The following is a 20,639-nucleotide window of genomic DNA, read 5'->3' on the forward strand; positions in this document are numbered from 1 at the left end:
CTGTGATCCTTGTAGTATCCATCTCACTTTGACTTTTGGAGAGCCACCATTACAGAGTGTGGAAATAAGGAAGATGGACTAGCAGCACTTTCTGATTCAGGAAGCCATTTGAAACCTGATGCTGTGTAGTTAAACTATTTATTTCTATTCTCTGTTTATTAGAATTTGTGAGGTGCTTCTTGTCAGGATCATGGGAGTAGGGGAAGCATGAGGCTTCTTACAGCTCTGTCAGAGTGTCAGAGAATAATTTTTATTCTCCCCCAATAATTGTGTACATTGAAAAATAAATACCTGGCAGTGTGGCTGTTTGTTGCTGCAATTGCAGTGCCTTGTGTGCTGCTCTGCCTTCTTTTTCTGAGTATTAGAAGAAATGTCATTTTGGGTAGATATGTTATTAAATCACAGACACACTCATTGCTGAGAGCTTCCTGAGCTGCACATAAACTATCTTTGGCTTGGACTTTTTGTCTTTTTTGTTTTGGGGTTTTTTTTGGTTGTTTTTTTTTTCCTGTTTTTTGTTTGTTGGGTTTTTTTGTTCGTTTGGTTGGTTAGTTTTTTGTTTGTTTGTTTTTGTTTTTTTTTTTTTTTTTTCAAGCACTGAAAGAAGGTGACAGAGCTGAAGGCCAGTTGTTCAACCACCTCTTTTCATCAGGTGTCCCACAGCTGTACTTCTCCCACACACAGGACTGCTCCAAAATGGCACAGGAAAGCAAGGCCTAGGAGCAAAAGACACACAAAAGATGAGACAATTTAGGAAGAATATGGTGATGCTGGGTTTGAAGAAATGTCAGTGGCTCTGCATGTCTCTGCCCACACTTTTTTGCTGTGTCTTCTTCATGCCTTGTGCCAATTCAGGCTGGTACTCACCTGCAGGTCTCAGCTCAGTGCTCATCATTTCATCAAGGCCTTAAATAAGCCCAGAAAAATACAGTTGTTTTTTTTTTTTAAGGCCTTTTCTGTAGAGTTAACTAAATGTTCTCCTTTCCCTGATGTGTGAAGTTGTAAAATATTTGTCTAGTATTTAGTCACACAGTTCAGGGCAGAGGCTGCTGAGTTTGTGACCATTTAACCTGATAGTACAAAACTGCAAAATACCAGTGCCAACAAAAACACAAGTACTGACAGACCTTTTGTTTATTGTTTATATTCTCTTCACCCACTTCTTCCCATGGCATCACCAAATCAGGTTTCCCTCATCAGCACAGCACTGACACAGCCCCAGCTCACCTCTCACTCTGCTCCTGTCTGAAATCCCACTGGGAGAGCAGCCCTTCCCTGCTTGGGTGAGTTCAACCCCCACAGCATTTGCTTCCATGGGATCCTGGCATTCCAACCCACCTGTCCTCCTGCTGCCCTGCTCCAGCCCCTTGTATTCCCCATTTTCCTCTCAGTGCCCTCCAGTCCCTACATTGTAAATATTTGTTGGGGGGGAAGAGAAGCATATTTTATTTTTTATGTTGGAAAAGAAATGAAGACAAAGAGGGATTTTTTTGTTCTTTTATAGTTGTTATTATTGAGAGAAGATTTGTTTGGGTTTTTTTTTTAGTACAGACAAGTTCTGACCTGTACATGTGTGCTTTTAGGTACTCCTGAAAATAAAAATCACATTTGCATCACGTATGCTTAAAATAAAAAGAAATTATATATCACAGAGATTTTCTGATCCTGTTCAGTGCACAAATGCCAATATGGGGTTCTATCTTGCAATCCATTTTGATATTTACAACAGAACATGGCATATCATTTAATTTAAATTTGCAGCATGCTCAGTGTAATTAATGCTGTGCAGTGCCTAGAAAATCCTGATTTCTTAATGTGGTACAATGCCTGCATGCTGAGAGCTTTTTTTTAAAAAACTACTGTATCATTTTGGAGCATTAATGGGGAGGCACTGCCATTAAACAGGAAAAAAAGAGCCAAGGCCACTTGGTCTTTATGAAACTTCCGTGCAGCTCCCCAAAATACGATGCAAAGTACAGGTTTGTTTTAGAAGAGGGGGAGAGTCAGAGATTTAATTTTCCCTTGACACAGCATGATGCCTGAATAGCCAGACAGCTATTCCTAAATTATGTGCATTTCATTCCTAGGAGCTGTGAGCATTTTGAATGGGCTGTTGTTAAATACAGTACACAAGCATAAATACTCCAGGGAACAGCTAGCTGAAATTTTGGCATGAGCAGAAATCTGATGTAGTATCTGAGCATGTAATAATAATGCATATTGATTTGTTGGGAGTGCTGGGAGAGAGGTTTGGTATTCTGGGATGAGAACTGTTAAACTTTAACATCTTGTGTGATGATAATATGCTGTGGTATTTGTGTGCTGTGGGCTTGGCAGGGACAGAGAGGTTCACATGAAGCTTTAGACTTAGAGACTGGCAGGGTTCTCAGTTTTGGACCAAGCACAAAAAACTGAGTGTGTGACAAAGATATTTATATATTACATATAAATGAAGCATGGGGAAATGGGAACCAGAAAGGGGCTGTGTTTGGCAAGAAGAGTTGTGATCAAATGCCTTCAAGGGCAGGAGCTTTGGGTGTGAGTTTACCTGCCTTAGGGGGCAGCTCTGTGTTTGATTGGTGCAAAAAGAAGAGAAAGGGAAAAAAAAACAAAACCCAAACAACATTCCCCTGTCATTCATTCTGCAAGGTATCAGTTTCTACTGGACTGTACTCTAAAAGCACTTCTCATAGACCTGTTGATAGCAAAACAAATTCTTCAAGTCTTCTAAATAAATCTGTTCCTATACATAATGCTTCAAGTTCTCTGTTCTCATCTGACACCTGACAATTCCACCTTAAGAGTAATTGGTCCTGTTTGAACCTCTGCAAGCACTGTGGGAGGAGGGTGGGCACTTTATTGACTTGGATTGATTTTTGTAGGAAGCACATGAGACAAACTCGGTATCCGATGTCGCACCTGGGATACATCACACTCCTCAAGAACATCTGCAGACCACAAGGGGGATTCAAGAGGATGTGGAGGAGGCCCTCAAACAACCCCATCTCACCAAGGGGGACCTCTCAGCGTGGTCACCTCAGACAGAGGCACCAGCCAGGACTGAGTTCATCAGCCAGGTGGGAATTTCAGGGGGTGGTGCCATGGCTTTTGTGGTGGAAGCCATCCCGAGCCATGGGCTGTCTGCACAGGCAGGAACCAAAGTGTTATCCCAGTGCAGCTTGACCAACATGATCTCTTCACATTGGGAAGAAGGGCTATTGGGATGGAGGGGATGGATGTTTCCTGGAACTGTGCTTTTCCAGTGCTCTGGTTATTCGAGACCATTACGAGGCAGGGCAGTGAATGGATTTGTGAACTGGCTGCTTGGTTTGTGACAAAAAAAAAGTGTCATTGATATTAATAGCTCTGAGCTCCAGTGCAGACCTAAAAAGCCCAGGGAAATGGCAGAACAAAAGGAGACAGAAACAAGATGGCACTGAGGGTCTCCTCACCAGGGATGCTGATTAAGACGTGAGGCGGGGGCTGTCCCGCCCGTGTGCGGGTTTGGCTGGGGAAATCTCCCTCCTCCCACTGCCTCATCCGTCATGAGGGAAGGAATAACTTTGCAGCACACTTTGCATTGGCATTGCATGCTAACTTCATTACTGTTTGCAACAGCCTATGCAATCCTCAGAGGAAAGGAATAATAACAAAGAAAAAAATGATAATTACCAAGCGCATAGTTTTCATCTCTAATCTTCATTTCAGGATTCACTATTCCTGATGTCAATATTTTATAATGGAAGAATGAGATATGCTAAGTTTCTGTTTGATGGGAGTAAATTCAGATTTAATATTGCCGAGGAGCTGAATTTTTAATAGAGCAGAGCAGAGCAGTTTGCAGCCAGCCCAGCCCCTGTTTGCGGCTCCTGCCGCTCCTTTGTACCGGCTCAGCGACGTTCCCATGACCAGGCACAAAAATGGGAAGGAGCTGCTCTGGATTTGCAGTGGGGTGACACTACTTTGTCATTTAGCTCTGTCACGATAATTGGGAGTGTCACACAATGAAGCAACATGACACACCCCCAGTAAATGAAGAGTTTTCAAAGTGATGTACAGCCCCTGTCAACTGCCAGAGCTTTTGTTTGCTCACGGAGCCAGGCGGCGTTTCCAGAGGAAAACCACACTGGAGAGGCACCCTTGGAAAGTTTGTTGTGAATTGATTTCCTCTGTGTTTCTGTCAAATGGAATAGAGCCTATGAACAGGAGAATACCCCCTTTTATCACACACTCCCTGCTTCCAACCTGCTGAGGACTTTCCACAAACTCTTTAGGAATTTACCTCTTTTTGTTAAATTGGGTTGGATCTCATTAATAAAAGAATGGTATAATGGAAAAGAGTTTCTAAAATTATACTGTAACCTAGAATTGGAGGATTCAGCTTTCTCTGCCTGAAGAAAAAAATTCTGAAGCATTAAACTTACTTTATCAAGCATTGCACCTGACATGCTCTCATAAATTTTACATACATTTTAACTTATTTTAATATTATGCAGGCTTGGTTTAAAATATTCCCATGAAGTACCTAAAATGAAGCTGCTCAGCCATAAATTAGAGCTAAAAAAATACTTGTCATGCCCCCCACTCCATCAATATTTCTTTACTTAAAATCATGTGTTGTATGTAAGTTAAATTTTCCCTTGCTGAGATACTTTGTATATCTTAATAGGAACTACCACAGGCCCAAGGAGCTGTATTTCTGTAGGGTTACATTTACTTTTTTTTTTATTTTATTTTCTTGTTTTAGAGGTGTCTTGCCTAAAAGCAGCCAGCAGTAACCCTTTGTATGCCACAGTGCAGTTAGGGCCAGGGCCCACAATTAAAAATGAGGCCTTATATATATGAATATATATATATATATATATGTGTGTGTGTGTGTGTGTGTGTGTGTGTGTGTGTATGTGTATATCTCTCTGTGTGTTTATATATACTTACAAACACATTTAGAATCACAGAATGGTTTGGGTTGGAAGGGACCATAAAGCTCATCTCATCCCCTGCCATGGGCAGGGACACTTTCCACTATCCCAGGTTGCTCCAAGCCCCATCCAGCCTGGCCTTGGGACACTTCCAGGGATGGGGCAGCCACAGCTTCTCTGTGCACCCTGTGCCAGGGACTCGGGAAGGTTTTTTTCCTAGTAGCCAGTTTAAACCTCCTCTCTATTTGGAAACATTTCCCCTTGTCCTGTCATGCCAGGCCTTGTAACAAGTCTCTCTCCATGTTCTGTTGCAGGGTCCCTTCAGGTACTGGAAGTCAATTAGGTGACTCCAAAGCCTTTTCCAGGCTGGACAACCCCAATTCTCTCAGCTTTTCCTCACAGGACTGTTGCTCCACCCCTCTAATCACCTTGCTGGTCCTCACAAGTATCTCTATATATTTAATTTTTCTCTCCAGGAGCAGCCCTCTGGTTGGGAGGGCAGCTGCTGGAAGCTCCCCAGCTCACAGCCAAGGCTGCTCCTCCTGCAGCCAAGGCCCTGTGCAGGTACATCCCTGGCAGCTCCTCACAAAGCCCCACGTGTGCCCCCATTGCTGAGGCTGTTTCAAAGGCCAGGCTCCATTACACAAACATTCGGCCCCAGCCATAACAGGGCTGCTGTGCCTCCAGCCCCAGCAGAGGCTGCATGTGCTGGCCAGGCCATACTTGGGCAGGGATTCTGTCTGGGTGCTCCTTATCTGATGGAAAAGCCTCAGTGCTGCACATCTGTGCTCTGAGGCTCTGCTGCTGCACTGCCACACCACTGTTTATTTTGCTTCTGCAAGTTAGTTTTCCTTGAGAAGCAGCGGGGGCCTTCTTCAATGAACTGAAAAATGTGTATTGTATGAAGGTCTGCGGAGGGTTTGCACCGCAGTTCAGTGGGCAAACGTGAGCCCAGGGGATGACATTTCATTTAAACATTTGGTTTACATCTTTACATGCCAAAAATATTAATGTCTTGACTTTAGCAAACTGAATTCAGCACTTTTTTCTTTTTCCCCTTAAATGAAGTAATTATAGCCAAAACACTCTGTGGGTATTTGTTCTTCCTCCTCAAAGGTGGAGTTTCACACACGAACATTTGGTTTTGGGGCTGGAATTGTCAGTAGCTGCTCACTTGACACTCTCCCGTTAGTTTGTGTTGGAAACCACCAGGAGTTTCTTGCCTTGTGTTTATTGTGTTTCCCTCAGCCCTTTGATCGGGACATCTTGGATAACAGCAAAGTCTAGCTCAGTGCCTGCTCGCTGTTCAAAAAAAAAGTCAAGAATATGGTTTCTATCAAAGGATCTACAAAGACAGTTAATGTAATTGAAAAGCAGAAGGGCATTTATGGAAGTGCATCTGAATGTCCTCTTCACATGTAATTGCATCAGGAATTCTACATTAACATGCAAGTGCTGTCCAACGGGAGGGAAAAAAAAAAGCTTATTTTTAGGTAGAAGCCCTCAGTGGGCACTAAATTACCCATAATCTCCCCCAAACTAGCAATTAGCCCTGTTTGCTGACTACCTGAATTGTTTCACAGTAGTTCAGCACAGTCTTACCAGTTATCACCATACTTATAATCAGAGATTCTGTGAATGATTCCCGCAGCTCCACATACTGCCTGCCTAAGGTCAGCCATAATAACAAATACATTTTATTTGCTTCTTTTGGCCCTTTGGAGCTGTTTTCTCAGGCTGCAATATGTGAGGAGAGCTGGTGCTGCCCTGCTGCTCAACTGGCAAGAATGTGAACAGAGAAAGCAATTCAGAGGGGTAGGTGTGCTTTGGTATTAGTTAATATTCATCTGCTTGTGTTATTTGTTATTTATTCCCTTATTAGCAGCCAGTCCTGCTCAGAGAGAGTGAACTCACTCCCCACTGCTGGGGTTTGCTCTTCAGAAATTCCAACACTGAAAGACATTTTTCAACAAGAGCCTGCAACTGATGAGTGGAAAACTGGAAAGTATGGAAACAAAAACCTATGGAATATTTTTCCTTAAGGCAGCTGAGCAGTTTTTGTATCCCCAAATACCCATGCTTTGCCAAAATAGTAACTGAGCTTGGAAAACAGTAGCTACGTTGCCAGTTTTAGCAGTAGAAACAATCATGGGCCTACACACACACACAAATACAAGCACACACATCCTGGGAGCAGCATCAGGCCTATAGAAAGAAAACCAAGGGGAAATGGAGCTGATGAAGGATTTGGAAACAGAAAACAACAATGTTTGGACCCTGAGCATTAAAGGTATATTTTTAAAGTATGGTGCACACCGTTGTGAATAATGCTTTAATTTGCATATTATTTCTCAGGCAAAATCCAACTAAATCAAAGAAGTGGCACCATTTAAAGCCCATTTTCAGTGCTGGTGCTGTGTCACAGAGCTGTATTCCTGCCTCTGATTCTGATGCACTAGATCTGAGGAATGAAGGACATGGAACAGGAATTCGTGCTGAAGAGGAACAAGTAAAGAGTGGTTCTCCTTTGCAAACACACTCTAGGAAGCAGAAAATGGGAAGATTGCCCTTGCCTGGCTCTATTGTTTCAGCTTCTTGTTTCACAATCTGGAACATCAGATCTGTGAGCTAACTGCCTACAAAGCTACTACTACAAACTTCAGACCAGTTCTTCAAAAGAAGAACTTGTTTTCCAGAAAGAAAAACCAAAAATCCTTGGGGGTGAACACTTTCCACCCTTATAACTCAGGCTTTGACTAAGGAAAGTACAAATAAACTGATCCTGAATTAAGTCATCCTCGTTGTGAGCACATACCTGGCCAAGGCAGGCAAGAGCAGATTGATGACCCAACAAAGTTCACCTTGTTTTCTGAGTTGAAAGCTCACGCTGCTCCCTGCCAGAACAGGCATGTCAGGCCTGCAATAACCACTTGCTACCTTGCTTCAGTCAGCATAAAACCCAGCACAATATTAACATCTTGGGGAAAATCCAGCTAGAAATGGCTTTCTCAGGGAAAAAAAGGAAAGAGAGGTGACTGAATACAACACCCTGTGTTTGTTTACTTATCGATTTCACAGTCATTTTAAGAAACTTGGAATTTCTCCCCTCATCTGAGAATGTTTTATTTCCAACGTTTCCTGTTAAAATGCAGAGCTGAATTCCTGTGTAGAAAGAAGTGGCAAAGAACAGCCCTGCTTCACCTGAAGGTAAATAAATCACCTGGTCTGGCAGAGATTGGTCTTTCTGTTTGGTTTTACTTGGCAGGAGCTTTTTGTGGGCACATCTTCCCATGCCCAGTGCAGTGAGTGGCACTCCTGGGGCAGAGCCATTGCCCCTGTGGCACCTGAATGGTCAGAGCACCCCAAACTGGGATCAGAGCAGGATGTGGGGCAGCTGTGTTGTTCAGGGCTTGGCACACAAGAGCTGAACTTCAAAAATTTGCTTTAAAAAATTGTAATTTGCTCTGATCTTTTTTCTTATTTTTCTTTTCTGAAGCAAGGGTAAAGTTTGAAGATGATCCCTAATGATGTACAGCACGTGCTCTGGATCTCTGCTGGGTGAGTGTACCTTTTACTGATGCTTCACCCTGGAAGCTCACTGGGCACATTTTGGGGGCTTTTAGCACCTCCAAAATATTTCTGGAAAGAAAGCAAACAATCACCAGAATATTTATTGCCTAATCTGAAAAACACCTTGCCAAAAACCCTGGCTATGGCAAGGGCATTTGGCACTGGATTCATTTCTGATGAAGTTTTAGGAGCAGGCTGTAGGTTTGTGTTCAGTGATGCTTCCATGTAATGCCCTGGCCAGTTCCATCCTGGCCCGCAGCTGCTGGGATCAGGCTCTGCCAAATTCCTGTCACCTTGGGCTTCATTAGCATGTGAAAACAGAGCCCTCTTGGCTTTGTGTCTCACTGAAAAACAAACCACCCAGCCCTCCCTTTGGCCAGGGGAGTGGGGCTGCTCCTGCACTCGACTTTTAAAGGACTTGGACAGCAGCTCTTTACGTTCATTTTTTTTAACTACAGCTCTTAAAAAGTTACCAGAGTGAAGGTTCCTGTTTGCAGTGGTGAGGAGGAGCTCGGGTAACTGCTCAAGAAGGGCCCACGAGCAGTGGTGGACCAGGGACTCAGCAGAGTGAGTAAATATTTTATAGTTAAACCCTTAACTAGGGATTCTGCATTTTGGAAGAATGAAGTCCTGTTCTGCCATATGAAATATTTCCTGTGCATTTCAGCAGGCCAGGGGTTGCATTTGCTACTTCCAGCCATTCTAACAGTGAGTGAACCAGAACACTTAAAATATTTGCAGACAGAAGTCCTGAACAAATAACACAACTAACTTAAATGCAGAAACTTCCCTAGGTCACATCCATTCAATCAGGGAAAAGAATCAGCCCCCAAGCAGTCTGTGAGCACAGCACCTCTTCTCTGCTTCACAAATACCACGTGTCAGAGGTAGGAAAAGTTACCCTCCCTCCACAAAAGACTTTGGGAATAATTATGTCTAATGGAAAAAAAATAAAAAATCGAAGTCTGTTCATAGACCACATGAACGGAAAGGGATGGGAAATTTCTGGATGTCTTAACTGATTAGAAATTATTCCTGTTTTTGGTTGGCAACAGTCATTGAACAGCATCATTTGATAAGGCTGGAAGTACCCTTAATGTTTTTCAAGCCAGACACAATGAATACATGTAATTTTTAAATTTCTGACTCGTGCATCAGTGAAAATCCATGTTCATCCACATTAAACTCCAAGTACAATGGAGTAACACTAGGAGCAGGGTGGCTTCAGCTGGGATCAGAGAACCTGCATGTAAAATTGAGGCTCCATGATGACTCACCACAGTTTTATTTACCACAAGCTTCCCCTTTTGGAGAGCACAAGGAGGATTTCACCTCCTTTGGAATTCTGGGGTAAACTGTCCCTGTACAATATTTGTTCAGGGTCAAGTTTTAGGCAATATTTTGTGCTGCAATAACCACATCATGACAGACAACCGTTTCATCAGATAAGGGGAAAAAAAAAAATCCTCTTCTCCAGGTCAGTCCAAGAAGGAAACATGACAGAGCTATAAATACAGAGCCCAGAGGTGTGAAAGCTCCTGCATTAAATGTGGTCATTGGCCATGTTTAAATTTTTTCCCAAACATTTCAGGTGTTAACACAGAGAAGCAAATACATATATGGGGGGATGGCAGCAGTGAAGGCAGCTTCTCACTAGTAATGATCCTCACAATTTCTGTCCATTTTTTCAGACAATTATTTTAAAATATGTAACTGATTAGAGGGAGTGGGTTGGGAAATCAGGTACATGGGTGACCTCAGGTTTAGAGGTGGGAGAAGCTGGGAATTGAGGGAAAAGCTTGTCTGACCACATTTCCTTTACCCAGGATGGGCTGAGGAAGATTTTCAGGAGACAACTGGAACATTTTAATCCATGCTACTAAAAAAAAATCCCTGGCCACCAAGCAGCTGAAATTAGACATGTGAATTATACAGCTGATTTCCAGAGGTGGGCAAACACCCCACAGTGCCCAGCAAAGTCCCAGAGAGATGAGTGTTGAAAGGAGAAAAGGATAAACTCCCACATGGTGGTCTCAGGAGGGTAAGGTAAGTTCAATCACTTAAGCAGGGACATTTTAAACCCTTTCTCTGGTGGACAAGCCTTGCTGTGAGGGTGGTGAGGGCTATGTGCACTTGATTGTTGGGTGAAAACATTGTAAATGGCTGTCAGAAATTGCCATCAGCCTTTTTATAAGAAAACCTGTACCTACACTTGGAAATTATAAGGTTTTGCCAAAGGTTACCATTGGTTAGAGTTTTTGAAACTGTGTCTTTAAAGCTGGGCTTAAACTCAGAGATTTTCAAAGAATGGAGCTGGATGTTTGTGTGAATGTAAGTGGCAGGAATCTTGGGAGGCTCATCCAGCACTGGCCTGGATGAAGTCATGCCCAGGTCAGTGCAGCCCAAGGATGGTCCTGATAAAGCAAGAAAGGAATGGATATGAAATAAGAAATGCACATCTGAGGAATTTTGCTAACTCACCTTGTCAGAAAACAATATCACGTATATGCAGCACAGAATTTTATTCAAAAGAAATACTAAAAGATACTTTACTCCTAAATAAAACGAACTCATTAAAATTAACTCAGTGGTTCTTTTTCAACCCAAGAAACAAAATTCCTTTCATTTTTTTTCCCCCCAAGTTGTGCCTTTTTTGGGGGCTGGATCATCAAGGTTCCCATCCAGCCCAAACCCCAAATTGTATGAAAACAAGTTTTCAGCTTGGTTCCCCAAGTTCTTTACTCTGGAGGTGCCAGGGACCCTCCTGAGCCCTGAGCAGTTTCACAAACCCTGCACAATGGTCACTCACCACAAATCCCATGCTTAATGAGCTTCCAGGTTTGGCTTGTTCCAGTGAAAAAATGGCACCACCCCAATTTTAGGATGACAGCACTACAGCAAAGCTTGGGTTACCAGCCTAAGTGGTAGATTTAGAGTATTATGAAAATATAAGCATTTTGAAGTGCTGTGAATTACACCAAATAATCCTATGTCTTTTGCTCTACTAATGAATCAAAGCAGAGCTTTACACACTATCTACAATCACCATGGAGAAAATGGGTCTTGGTGTACATGGTTTCTGTATAAATAGTGCATCTCCAGCATGTTGTGTAGGTAAGCAGTATGTGATTGCACAATAATAACAATAATAAGGAGAGAGCTGTCCAGCCTGCACATGGGCCAATTAAAGGATCAAGTGCATGAGGCTGCAGCACTCCTGGCAGGGGAGGAGTTGCCAGGGAGGTGCCCAGCTCACCAGTGCCCTCACCTCCATCCTGCACTTCCCACCACAGCAAACTGAGAGCACTGTCCCTGAATCCCTGCAGGGAAGCAGGGGGACAGCACAGTATCCACTATTTTAGAAAAAGAATGGAAGTTGTGACTGCAGCAGAGGCAGAACTCACCAGTTTGGGTGAAGCTGCAGTGCCTGTTTCACACTTTGCCTTGGAGCTGTGCTGGGCAGGATTTCTCCAGCTGGAGGGACCAGACCCAAACCCTGCTGCATGCCACAGCTATGCCTGAGAATTCATGGAAAGCTGGAGCAGTGTACTTTATGGGGTGGCTGGATCATATATTTATGGCCTGAAAGAGGAGATCCCAACCCAAAGCACTTTGTTGGTCTCTATGAACATCATATAATTCATGCTGGGGTGTGGGTATGAAAGGAGAACGTGGGCAAAGCCTGGGACAGCCCACAGCCTCAGCAGCTGCCTCCCCATTAATTATGGCTAATAGCCTAATAAACACCTTCACATGCAGTGCACTGCACATTCAGCCTCTAGGAACCCCCTTGGAGAGATGAGCCAGAACTAAATGCAAAACCCTGGATGCTGGAATTCTGCACTGCTGACAGCAGTGGCATTAAAGCACAGGGACTAAGTGCTCTGGATGCCTGCAGGCAATAATTCACCCCCAAAAGGAACTTCTGACAGTTGACAGCAATGCATGGAATATTTTCTGCACCCTCTGCACAGAAGTGGGTGGTTGTGACCCTACAGGTGCAGTGGGAAGGGCTCTTCCACTGGAGCCAGGTGGCTGGAAACAACACCTGCCCTGGGATTCCATGGGCACATCCCAGCCTGGCCACAGCATCACTAATGCACTGCTCCAGTGGCCTTTTCCATGGGACAATGGCACTGGCACTTCAAGGAGTGAAGCTGCTCCTCAAGGAACAGCCACTTCCTCTCCTCTCAGCTCTGCAGAAGAGCAAAAGTTCCTGGTTCAGGCCTTGGAAAAAATGAGGTGAAATGAACTCAAGCCCATTAACACTTCCCCAAAGACAGGACAAGATACTCTCATATGTGTTTGGAACAAATGATGGCAAACACAGCCTGGCTGGACAGGACCCTCCTCCCAAAGAGCCACAGGAAAGGCTCCTGGGTCACAGGAGAGCTGGGAATTCAACATGAAGTAGCCTGCTGGGATGCCATTAAAAAAAACCCTAATAAGCCAAAATACAGCTAAAGACTTTGAGCACACTGAAAAGGGGGTTCTTCAGGGTTTTCTTGTTCTCCCAACAAAACCAGGCCAACAGCAGGCTGAGTTCCTTCAAAGAGCAGAAGGAAACCAGCAGCTCCAGGCTCACGGTGAGTGTGGGCTGCCTCAGGCTCAAACCCAAACTGTTTGTGCTGGAAGGAGCTCAGGTTAAGTCCATCAGTGCCTCACCTTGCCGAGCACACAGCTCTTTATTTGGAAACTTAAACACAGAACCAGGGCCCAGTTCAGATAATCAGAATTTTATCTTCTCTATAAATACCTTCCAAAACACAAGCTACCATGCTGAAACTAATAGTTGCTTTTGTTTTACCCCAACTGTAATGAATTGATTGAAAAGTTTCTCAGTACCTTTGCCATTAATTAAAAAAAAATAAACATCTTGTGACCCTTTCCTAAGGAAAAACCCAGCGGATGTAGGTCCCCTGGCCTGGACACACTTAAATTTAGTTTGGTTCACTCCCAAAGGCCATGATCCAACCAGATATTCAGACACCTGTATAACTTCAACACACTTCTAAGGACTGCTCTGAACTCTGGCAAAAGTAGGGAAAATAAATTCTGTTAAAGCACCACTTTATTTCTTTCAAATCTGATTTTTCGAGAATCTTGCCTGCAATGCATCACTTCAAATATTTCCTTCCTCGTGCAGAATATTTTAATATTAAGCCAGATATTTTTATATTTCCACAAATTAAATGCACCATGGCTGAAGGTTTGACAGAAACTCTAATTTGCACATAAAAAGGTAGAACGATTTCAGTTTTGACAGCACAACCTTTTGATTTGTTAATAAAGGCAATTCTTTCTCAGTTGTGAACATACTCCCCAAATAAGACAATGCAGTTTGTAGCAAATAAAAAAAAAAAATCTTCCTGGTATGGAGAATAAACTTTTGATCCAAAGTTAGTGTAGAAATTCAGATTTTGTAAAAATAAAGGAATGAAACTCACATTCAAGCTTTAGTTGTACCAGAGCAGGGATCAGAGGGAGATCCATGTTCCTGCCACTTTCTCTACACACCTGTTGTTGGAAATGTAACCTACCTTCAGTACCTTTGGATGTAGTTCATTGCTAGAAGGTACCTGTGAAAAGGGAGAGTAGTTTTGGGGTTGGGGGTGAGAAAGCTGCATGGAAATGATTTGGGTGAAAATTACCACAGATTTTCCTGGCTGTGTTCTAATCAAAGTGCAGCCTAAGAACATCAGCATTTCTGACTCTCATGAGTCTGAAAACCCAAACACCACCAAGTTTGTAAACCAAGATAAAAACCAAGGCTGAGAGACAAGAGGCCAAACCTTCAGAGTGACCCCTCTGTGCCCATGTCAGAGGCTCCTCTTCCCCTGAGACAGCACAGAGGAGAGAGCGTGCAGCTCCAAAGCAGCCTGGGCAGAGCCACTTAAGCATGGAAAAAGAAATAAAAATTGGATTTGTGATCTGAGATCAAACTGTTCTAAACTTTCCCCTGCGTGCCAGCCAAAAGCTTCAGCATGGAAGCGAAGTTGAAAGTGCCCAGGCTCCGTTTCAGGATATAAAAGGGTAAGGAAGCCCCCGCCCCCGGCTGCTGAGGGCTCGGCTTTTACAGCCTTGGCACAGACCTTGCCCTGGCAGCAGAAGCTGAGGGAAGCTCCTGCAGGAGGTGAGGAACGAGGCCAAAGAGCCTGAGGCACAAACCAGCCAGTGCTGGTGTCACGAGTGCCCAGTGCTGGGGTGGACATAACCCAGACCCTGCCTGTGTGGGCACGGGCAGAGCTCCCAATCCCTGGAAACCCTTCCCGGCCCCGTGCAGCCACGGCAGTGCTGGAGTCCCTGGGACAGTGCACGGTGCAGCACCTCCTGCTCCAGTGCTCACTGAGCCCAGACACAGCCTGCTGCCACCACTGCTCCACTCTGTCACACGTGGCACTTTGCTCTGAGGCACTGGCCCATTTAATGCAAAACCCCTGATTTTTGTTAATTCAAAGCTTTTGTGAACGACATTTTTTGTTTTCCAAACAGTGTCCCCTTCTGCTTTTCTTTGCTTGCATCTCACCACAGTTGCCTCCTAATCCAGTGTTGGTGAAACAAGGCTGAAGGTATTTTGGTCATGTTTTCACACTCCTGATGTACACTTGCCTTGTCTCCTTCCACTTTCCTTCTGACTACACTCTGCTTCACAAATGCAGCCATCTGGCACAGCATCGCAGTTTTTTTCTGTTGACACCTGAGTAATCAGAGCCCTTTTTTCTCTCTTTTTGCCTTCATTTTTTAATAAAGCAAGTGCTTCCAACTCCAGTGCCCAGGCTTATAACAGGCAAGTCACATCCCATTAATAAAAAGCAGCAGAAGTGGGAGGTCACCGGTATTAATGGTAGAAAACATTTAGGGTGAGATGAAAGAAAAAAATTAGCACCCAGCATTTTCCAGCTTTAAGAGCTTGGGAAACAAACTGCTTCTTTACATTGTCTGTGTGAAATACACCTATAAAACATTGATGGCAAAGCCCAAGAGTCTCACCACACACTGCTGTAGGGCCAAAACTGCATCCCAAGAGTTTCTTGTCTCAAAAGACTCCTCTCAGACTTTCTCACTCACGCTACACTCACCTTTGGCAGAAATAAATTTGGTAATGTTAACTTGATCTCCAGCAGGCTGCCATCTCCTCCACATGTCTGATCCTACCCCTGAACTCTGTCCCCCCTGAAATAAAGGATGGCCACCACCCCACAAGCCCAAGTGACACCCTGCACAGAGATCTATGAGCCACAGAGCAGCTGTGGCACAGGGAACTCCCAAAGCTCACCCTCAGGCACTGGGACAGCTGGCACAGGGACAAAACACAGGAGCTGCTTCTGCACCTTCCCCACACTGACACCTGCCCTCACTGCAGTCCTTCCATGCAGCAGGAATTGGGTCCTACCAGCTCCACAGGGGCAGGATGGGGACAAGGGGCAGGGCTGCAGTGGCTGCCCTGTGTCACCCACCTGCCAGCCCAGGATGGAGCAGCCAGGGCAGCACCTGAACACAGACACAGCTCCACAGGCCCCATCAGTCCCACTGCCCCAAAGCAGCACCAACAGTGCCATTTCTGCTGTCAATACCAGTTGCAAAGTGCCATTGATAATGTGCCAGTACAAGTCAGTAATGTGTGACTCTACAGACTGAGGCTGCTCTGAAATCCCTGCTTTCCTTCCCATTTGTTCCAAACAGTTTCCCAGCAGACTCTCACCAGGGATGGGCTAGGCAGCCACACTGGGCATTGCTGCCACATCAGCTCAGGGACTCTGCTTTGCTGGGTGAGCAAAGAACATTTCCTGATGCTATGAGCAGCCTCACCCCTCTGTGAGCAGCCAGCAGGGGCCACAGCATCATTCTGGGATGGATTTACACCATATGGAGAAGCCAAATGGGAGGGAAGAAGTTTGACACAAAAAGCTCAATCTAGACCCCATCAGGACCCAAATGCAGACTCAGAACCAGGGTAGGACAATCTGGATTTTGTGAGAAATACCTGTGTTCCAAGATGCAGCCACCTGGCAGATTCCCTTCTTCTCTTTCAACCTGGAAAGAGAGATGGAGCAGTTAATGGGGGAGCAGAAAGACCATGCAAATTACAAGCTCTGTGGAAAGTTTCTTTGCAAATAACAGTTTAACACTAAGAAGTTAGGTTAAAATGGTTTCAAAGTCTAAAATTAGTTACATTTAAAACTAACAGCATATGCTTTTATTGTCTCTGATCTAAAATATAATCCCAGGAGGCTGTGAAAAGCATGCAAATTACAGAAAGCTAATTTGCTCCAACAGCGACACCTCCCATGTAGTTGGGAGGTCTATTAGACCCAGTGTACTCTCCATTATTTGCATATTAATAGCACCTGCTGAAATACTTTGGGATTTACTTTTCCTGCCAGCAGAGGGACAAAACAAACAAAAAATTTATATAAAATTCCTTTCATACAGATTTGATGAACAATAAACTATTCAGACAGTGAAAAGAATGCCAAATTATTGAGAGGCAATGGGATAGGACTGCAATGCCATCTGTGATTTTCAGAAAAACTGGACTGCAGGTCTGCTTCAGGAAAAGAAATATCCCAAACAACAACAACAAAAAAACATCTCTGGAAAGTGCTGTGTAATTTGAAATTGCTCACTTGGCTCAAGTCTGAAGAATGGAAAAGTTGAAGTAAAGAAATCCAGACACTGCAGCAAGAAAAAATGAAAAACATGACAAAAAAATCCTACACGTCCACAAGCTCTGAAAGCAGAACCCCCCAAAGTGGACCTTGATTAAAAATCTACAAAACCCCAGGCTTTGATATTAGCCAGACCTGCAAGGCCCAGTCTCCTGCACATAAAACAAAAAATAAATTAAAACCAGCTACAGCCTGAGATTTACTTAACAAGCCAAGTTCCAGCCTCTGCTCATGACCACTGCTTCCCCTCCTGGCCCCAGCTCTAAAAAGCCCCTTGTATATCCTGCAGCTCATCCTCCTCTCCACAGTAGCACATGGAAAAAGCAGTGCCAGGCCCAGCCAGAGGCACGGGGGGATGTGCAGTGCCTGTCTCTCCCTGCAGAGCAGACTGGGGAAACTGAGCAGGGAGACAGCAACATTCCCCAGCACCTCTTCTCCCAAACAGCCAACTGGTGCTCCCAGGGAAGCACCAGCCACGTGCTCAACTACCCCTCCAGGGTCACAAGGGGCCTCTGTATTCCCTGTGCTTTAATTCTGATTGTGCACCCCCTTTTAAACAGGCATGGAAGGGCCCACCAGAGTCACTCACTGCTGCTGTGCCAAATTCCTGTAGCACTTTAACTGCCATCATATTCCCAAACCAAGGGGGCAACTGACTTTAAGTTAAAATGTTTAAATTGTTCTCTATACATTAAAAAAGTAGTGGAAGAGCATTTGATGCTGGACAACAAAGCAGAAGTGCAGCAGGACAGCCACTGGCTCTATCCCTTGTGCTACCTGTGCCAGGGGAGTGGAGAGAAGGAGAGAAATACAGTATTATTGGGAAATACATTATTATTGGGAAACACATTATTACTGACTTCACCACAGACAGAGCCCAGTGTGTCTTTGGTCTCTGCACAGCCAAGTGAGACCTCTGAAAAACTTCCTCAGTGTCAGTGCTAATTACTGGAGGAGGCAATCAAACATTCCAGCGACCAGGACCCCTGAAATGCTGCAGACAGGAGCTCCCACCATGGCCCCAGCAAATGCTAATTCTCATTAATGCCCACAGACTCCTGAACATTGCAGCACTGGGAGGGATCACCATTAGCTGGGAGATAATTGGCAGTAAGTTGTAGGACTAGTTAAAGCTGCAGGATGGCAACCAGATGCAAACCAGAGATGCACTGCTGGTGATAATTTCCAGCATATTTCTGCATAGTAGGAACCTCTCAATAGCTGGGAGGAAAAGGAGTGACCAGAACAATTCCTGGGAATCCTGAGCAGTTCAGAGCACAGAGAACCAGCCCAAAACCCTTACACACTGAACCCACAAGCAGCACTTGGGAACCCCCAGCAGATTCCTGTGTTTGCAGAGGTGAAGCATTGAGAGGGATCTGTCCTCTCACAGCCAGGAACAGATCCTGTCCTGGGATACAGCAGGGATACAGCAGGGCCTGGAGATATGTGCTGGTGCCCTCTGTGAACTGTGCTCCCAGCCAGAGAGAACTGGGAATTTGTAATGACAGCAGTGAAAATAAAAACAATAATGATAGAAAAAAGCCACCCTGGAAAGCAAAACCCAACCTATTCCCTATTGTAACAAATTACACTGGATGTTCCTCACCTGAAATTCCACAAGCAATTAGCAAACAGAATGCTCCACAAATGCCTCTATGCCCCAGTCTCCTTGTGGTGGTTTTGGCAGCCATATCCCAGTCTGCAGTTTGCCATCCAGCTGCTTCCAAACCACAGCTTTTTCTTTTTTTTCTTCTTCCCCTGATGAAGTTCATGGCAGTCAGTGTTTTACCACCTGCATGCTGGGGAAGAAAAAAGCAAGAGGGAGAGGATCAATATATACAGTGTGTTTATATTCAGTGAGAGCATGTTGCAGAGTGGGGAGCTGTGATGTGTGTGTTTGCATTGTCTGAGAAAGGCACTGCAGCTGGAAAAATTAATGGAATATTGGGACTGTCTTCAGTGACAAACTTTTACCTGGTAAGTTACAGTTCCTTCGTAGGAAATGATACCTTGGAATGCAACTAATTTGTGAATCTCATGAAAGGCAGATCACTGCTTCTTCATCAGGACTGCAGAACCTGATCTATAAAAGTTTGGGCCTCAGCAGGAGGTTGTGGGAAAGTGTGATTTGCATTTCAATTTTTAGTCCACCACAACCTTTAAATCTTCCTGCAGCCCCAACACAATGCAAGTCTCAGTGTGCTCAAAACACATATTAAAAAAAATAGAAAATCCTGGTACAATGGCAATCATTTGCTAATGGGACAGAAAGTGGCATTTATGTTCAAATTGTTTCACAGAACACCATTACATCAGAGTCTTTCATCACTTTATGAGGAATCAAGTCCCCCAACACCATCCTTGGGGACCCCATGTGGTGTTTGTCACTATCATTCCACTTGCACAAACACCCTGGCCCTTTCAATTTTTATCTGCCCAGAGCCCAGAATATGTTACATTATTTAGGTTTTGTTCTGTATGAAGAACTCACAACAAATAAAAGCCACTTCCCTGGAAAAAGGAGCCTGTGAGTGAGGGTTTAGGGAATTTCAGGCAGACCCCTTTGCAGGAGGGGCAGCAGCTCTGCCACCCCTCCTGCTGACTGATGGCACCACTCCAGCCCATCCTCCATGGAGCAGCCACCAGCACTGGCACTGAGGGCAGCCTGCTCACTTATTTCCCTAAAAACTGTCTGGGTCAGGCTCTGAACCCCTGTACATGCTGGAGATGAATTATTCATGGATCAGGAGGGTTTCCCTGTGCTGCTGCTGAATCAGGGAGGATTGAGAGAGGGGAAAAAGCCAACCCTTTAGCCAAGGAAATGCTCCCTGAAACACTCACAGCCTTTCACCCAGTGTCAGATGTGGGTCTCCTTGCCTATCCTGGGGGCTTGGGAAGGCAACTGAGCTGTGGAACAGGGTTATCAATGTCCTCTCCTTGCTCCACACTGAGCCAGGTTTTGTCCTGAAGAGCTGCACAACAGCCACAAATTCAAATTTATTTTGGTGACTGGATACCTGCTTTCCCTTCTGAAGAATATTACTGCCACTTCCTCAGGTATAGTGAGACTCAGCAACCCTTCTGGGAAAACATATTGTCCAGCTAATCAAATTTCCAGGCTCTAAAGCTCAAAGCCCAAGGCAAGGGTGCAGGAGTGTGTGCACCACATCAACATCCCAGGTGTGTTTCCAGGTTTTCTTCTGCTTTTGCTGTTCCTGGGGTTGGTAGGAGCTTTCCAGTGGCTTGAGCAGAGGCTGAATGAGGGACATTTTTTGTACTTGTTTCTTAAGGCACTTCCAACTCTTCTCCTGTCTGTATTGCCAAGTTGCTGGCATTTGCAAGACTGCAGCCCTTGAGCTTCCACCCCAGCTGCTGCCCAGCAAGGAATGCAAACCAGATCTCCATGTGGAAGGTTACAGCCCCTCCTGAAATGCAGGGTGAGGAAAGTCACCACTGTACCTGAGCACCTCTATCCAGA

At 44.7% G+C, this 20,639-nt stretch overlaps 3 long non-coding RNA genes across 4 annotated transcripts in view; 2 read left to right on the forward strand and 1 right to left on the reverse strand.

Annotated features, from left to right (window-relative positions):
• LOC306816570 overlaps window positions 1–5,476 on the forward strand; it is a 233,497-nt gene extending 228,021 nt beyond the window's left edge. Inside the window, exons 8-9 of one of the 2 annotated variants that reach the window (XR_013777712.1) lie at window positions 2,883–3,077; window positions 5,396–5,476. This is a non-coding gene — a long non-coding RNA (uncharacterized lncRNA). Of the gene's footprint in view, window positions 1–2,882; window positions 3,167–5,395 lie in introns of those variants that run through there. The other variant, XR_013777713.1, reaches the window with a different exon arrangement.
• On the reverse strand, window positions 583–19,348 carry LOC306816582. The gene is made up of 4 exons (XR_013777715.1): window positions 18,768–19,348; window positions 17,117–17,165; window positions 16,474–16,523; window positions 583–716 (listed from the first exon to the last, which is right to left on the reverse strand). It is a non-coding gene; the product is annotated as an uncharacterized lncRNA (long non-coding RNA).
• LOC306816602 lies at window positions 10,050–20,383 on the forward strand. Its single transcript, XR_013777726.1, has 3 exons — window positions 10,050–10,535; window positions 11,511–11,603; window positions 20,197–20,383. It is a non-coding gene; the product is annotated as an uncharacterized lncRNA (long non-coding RNA).
• Window positions 20,384–20,639: the final 256 nt, after the last annotated feature.

The sequence above is a fragment of the Erithacus rubecula genome, assembly GCF_903797595.1.
Source record: "Erithacus rubecula genome assembly, chromosome: 2".
In the NCBI taxonomy this organism is placed as follows: Eukaryota; Metazoa; Chordata; class Aves; order Passeriformes; family Muscicapidae; genus Erithacus; species Erithacus rubecula.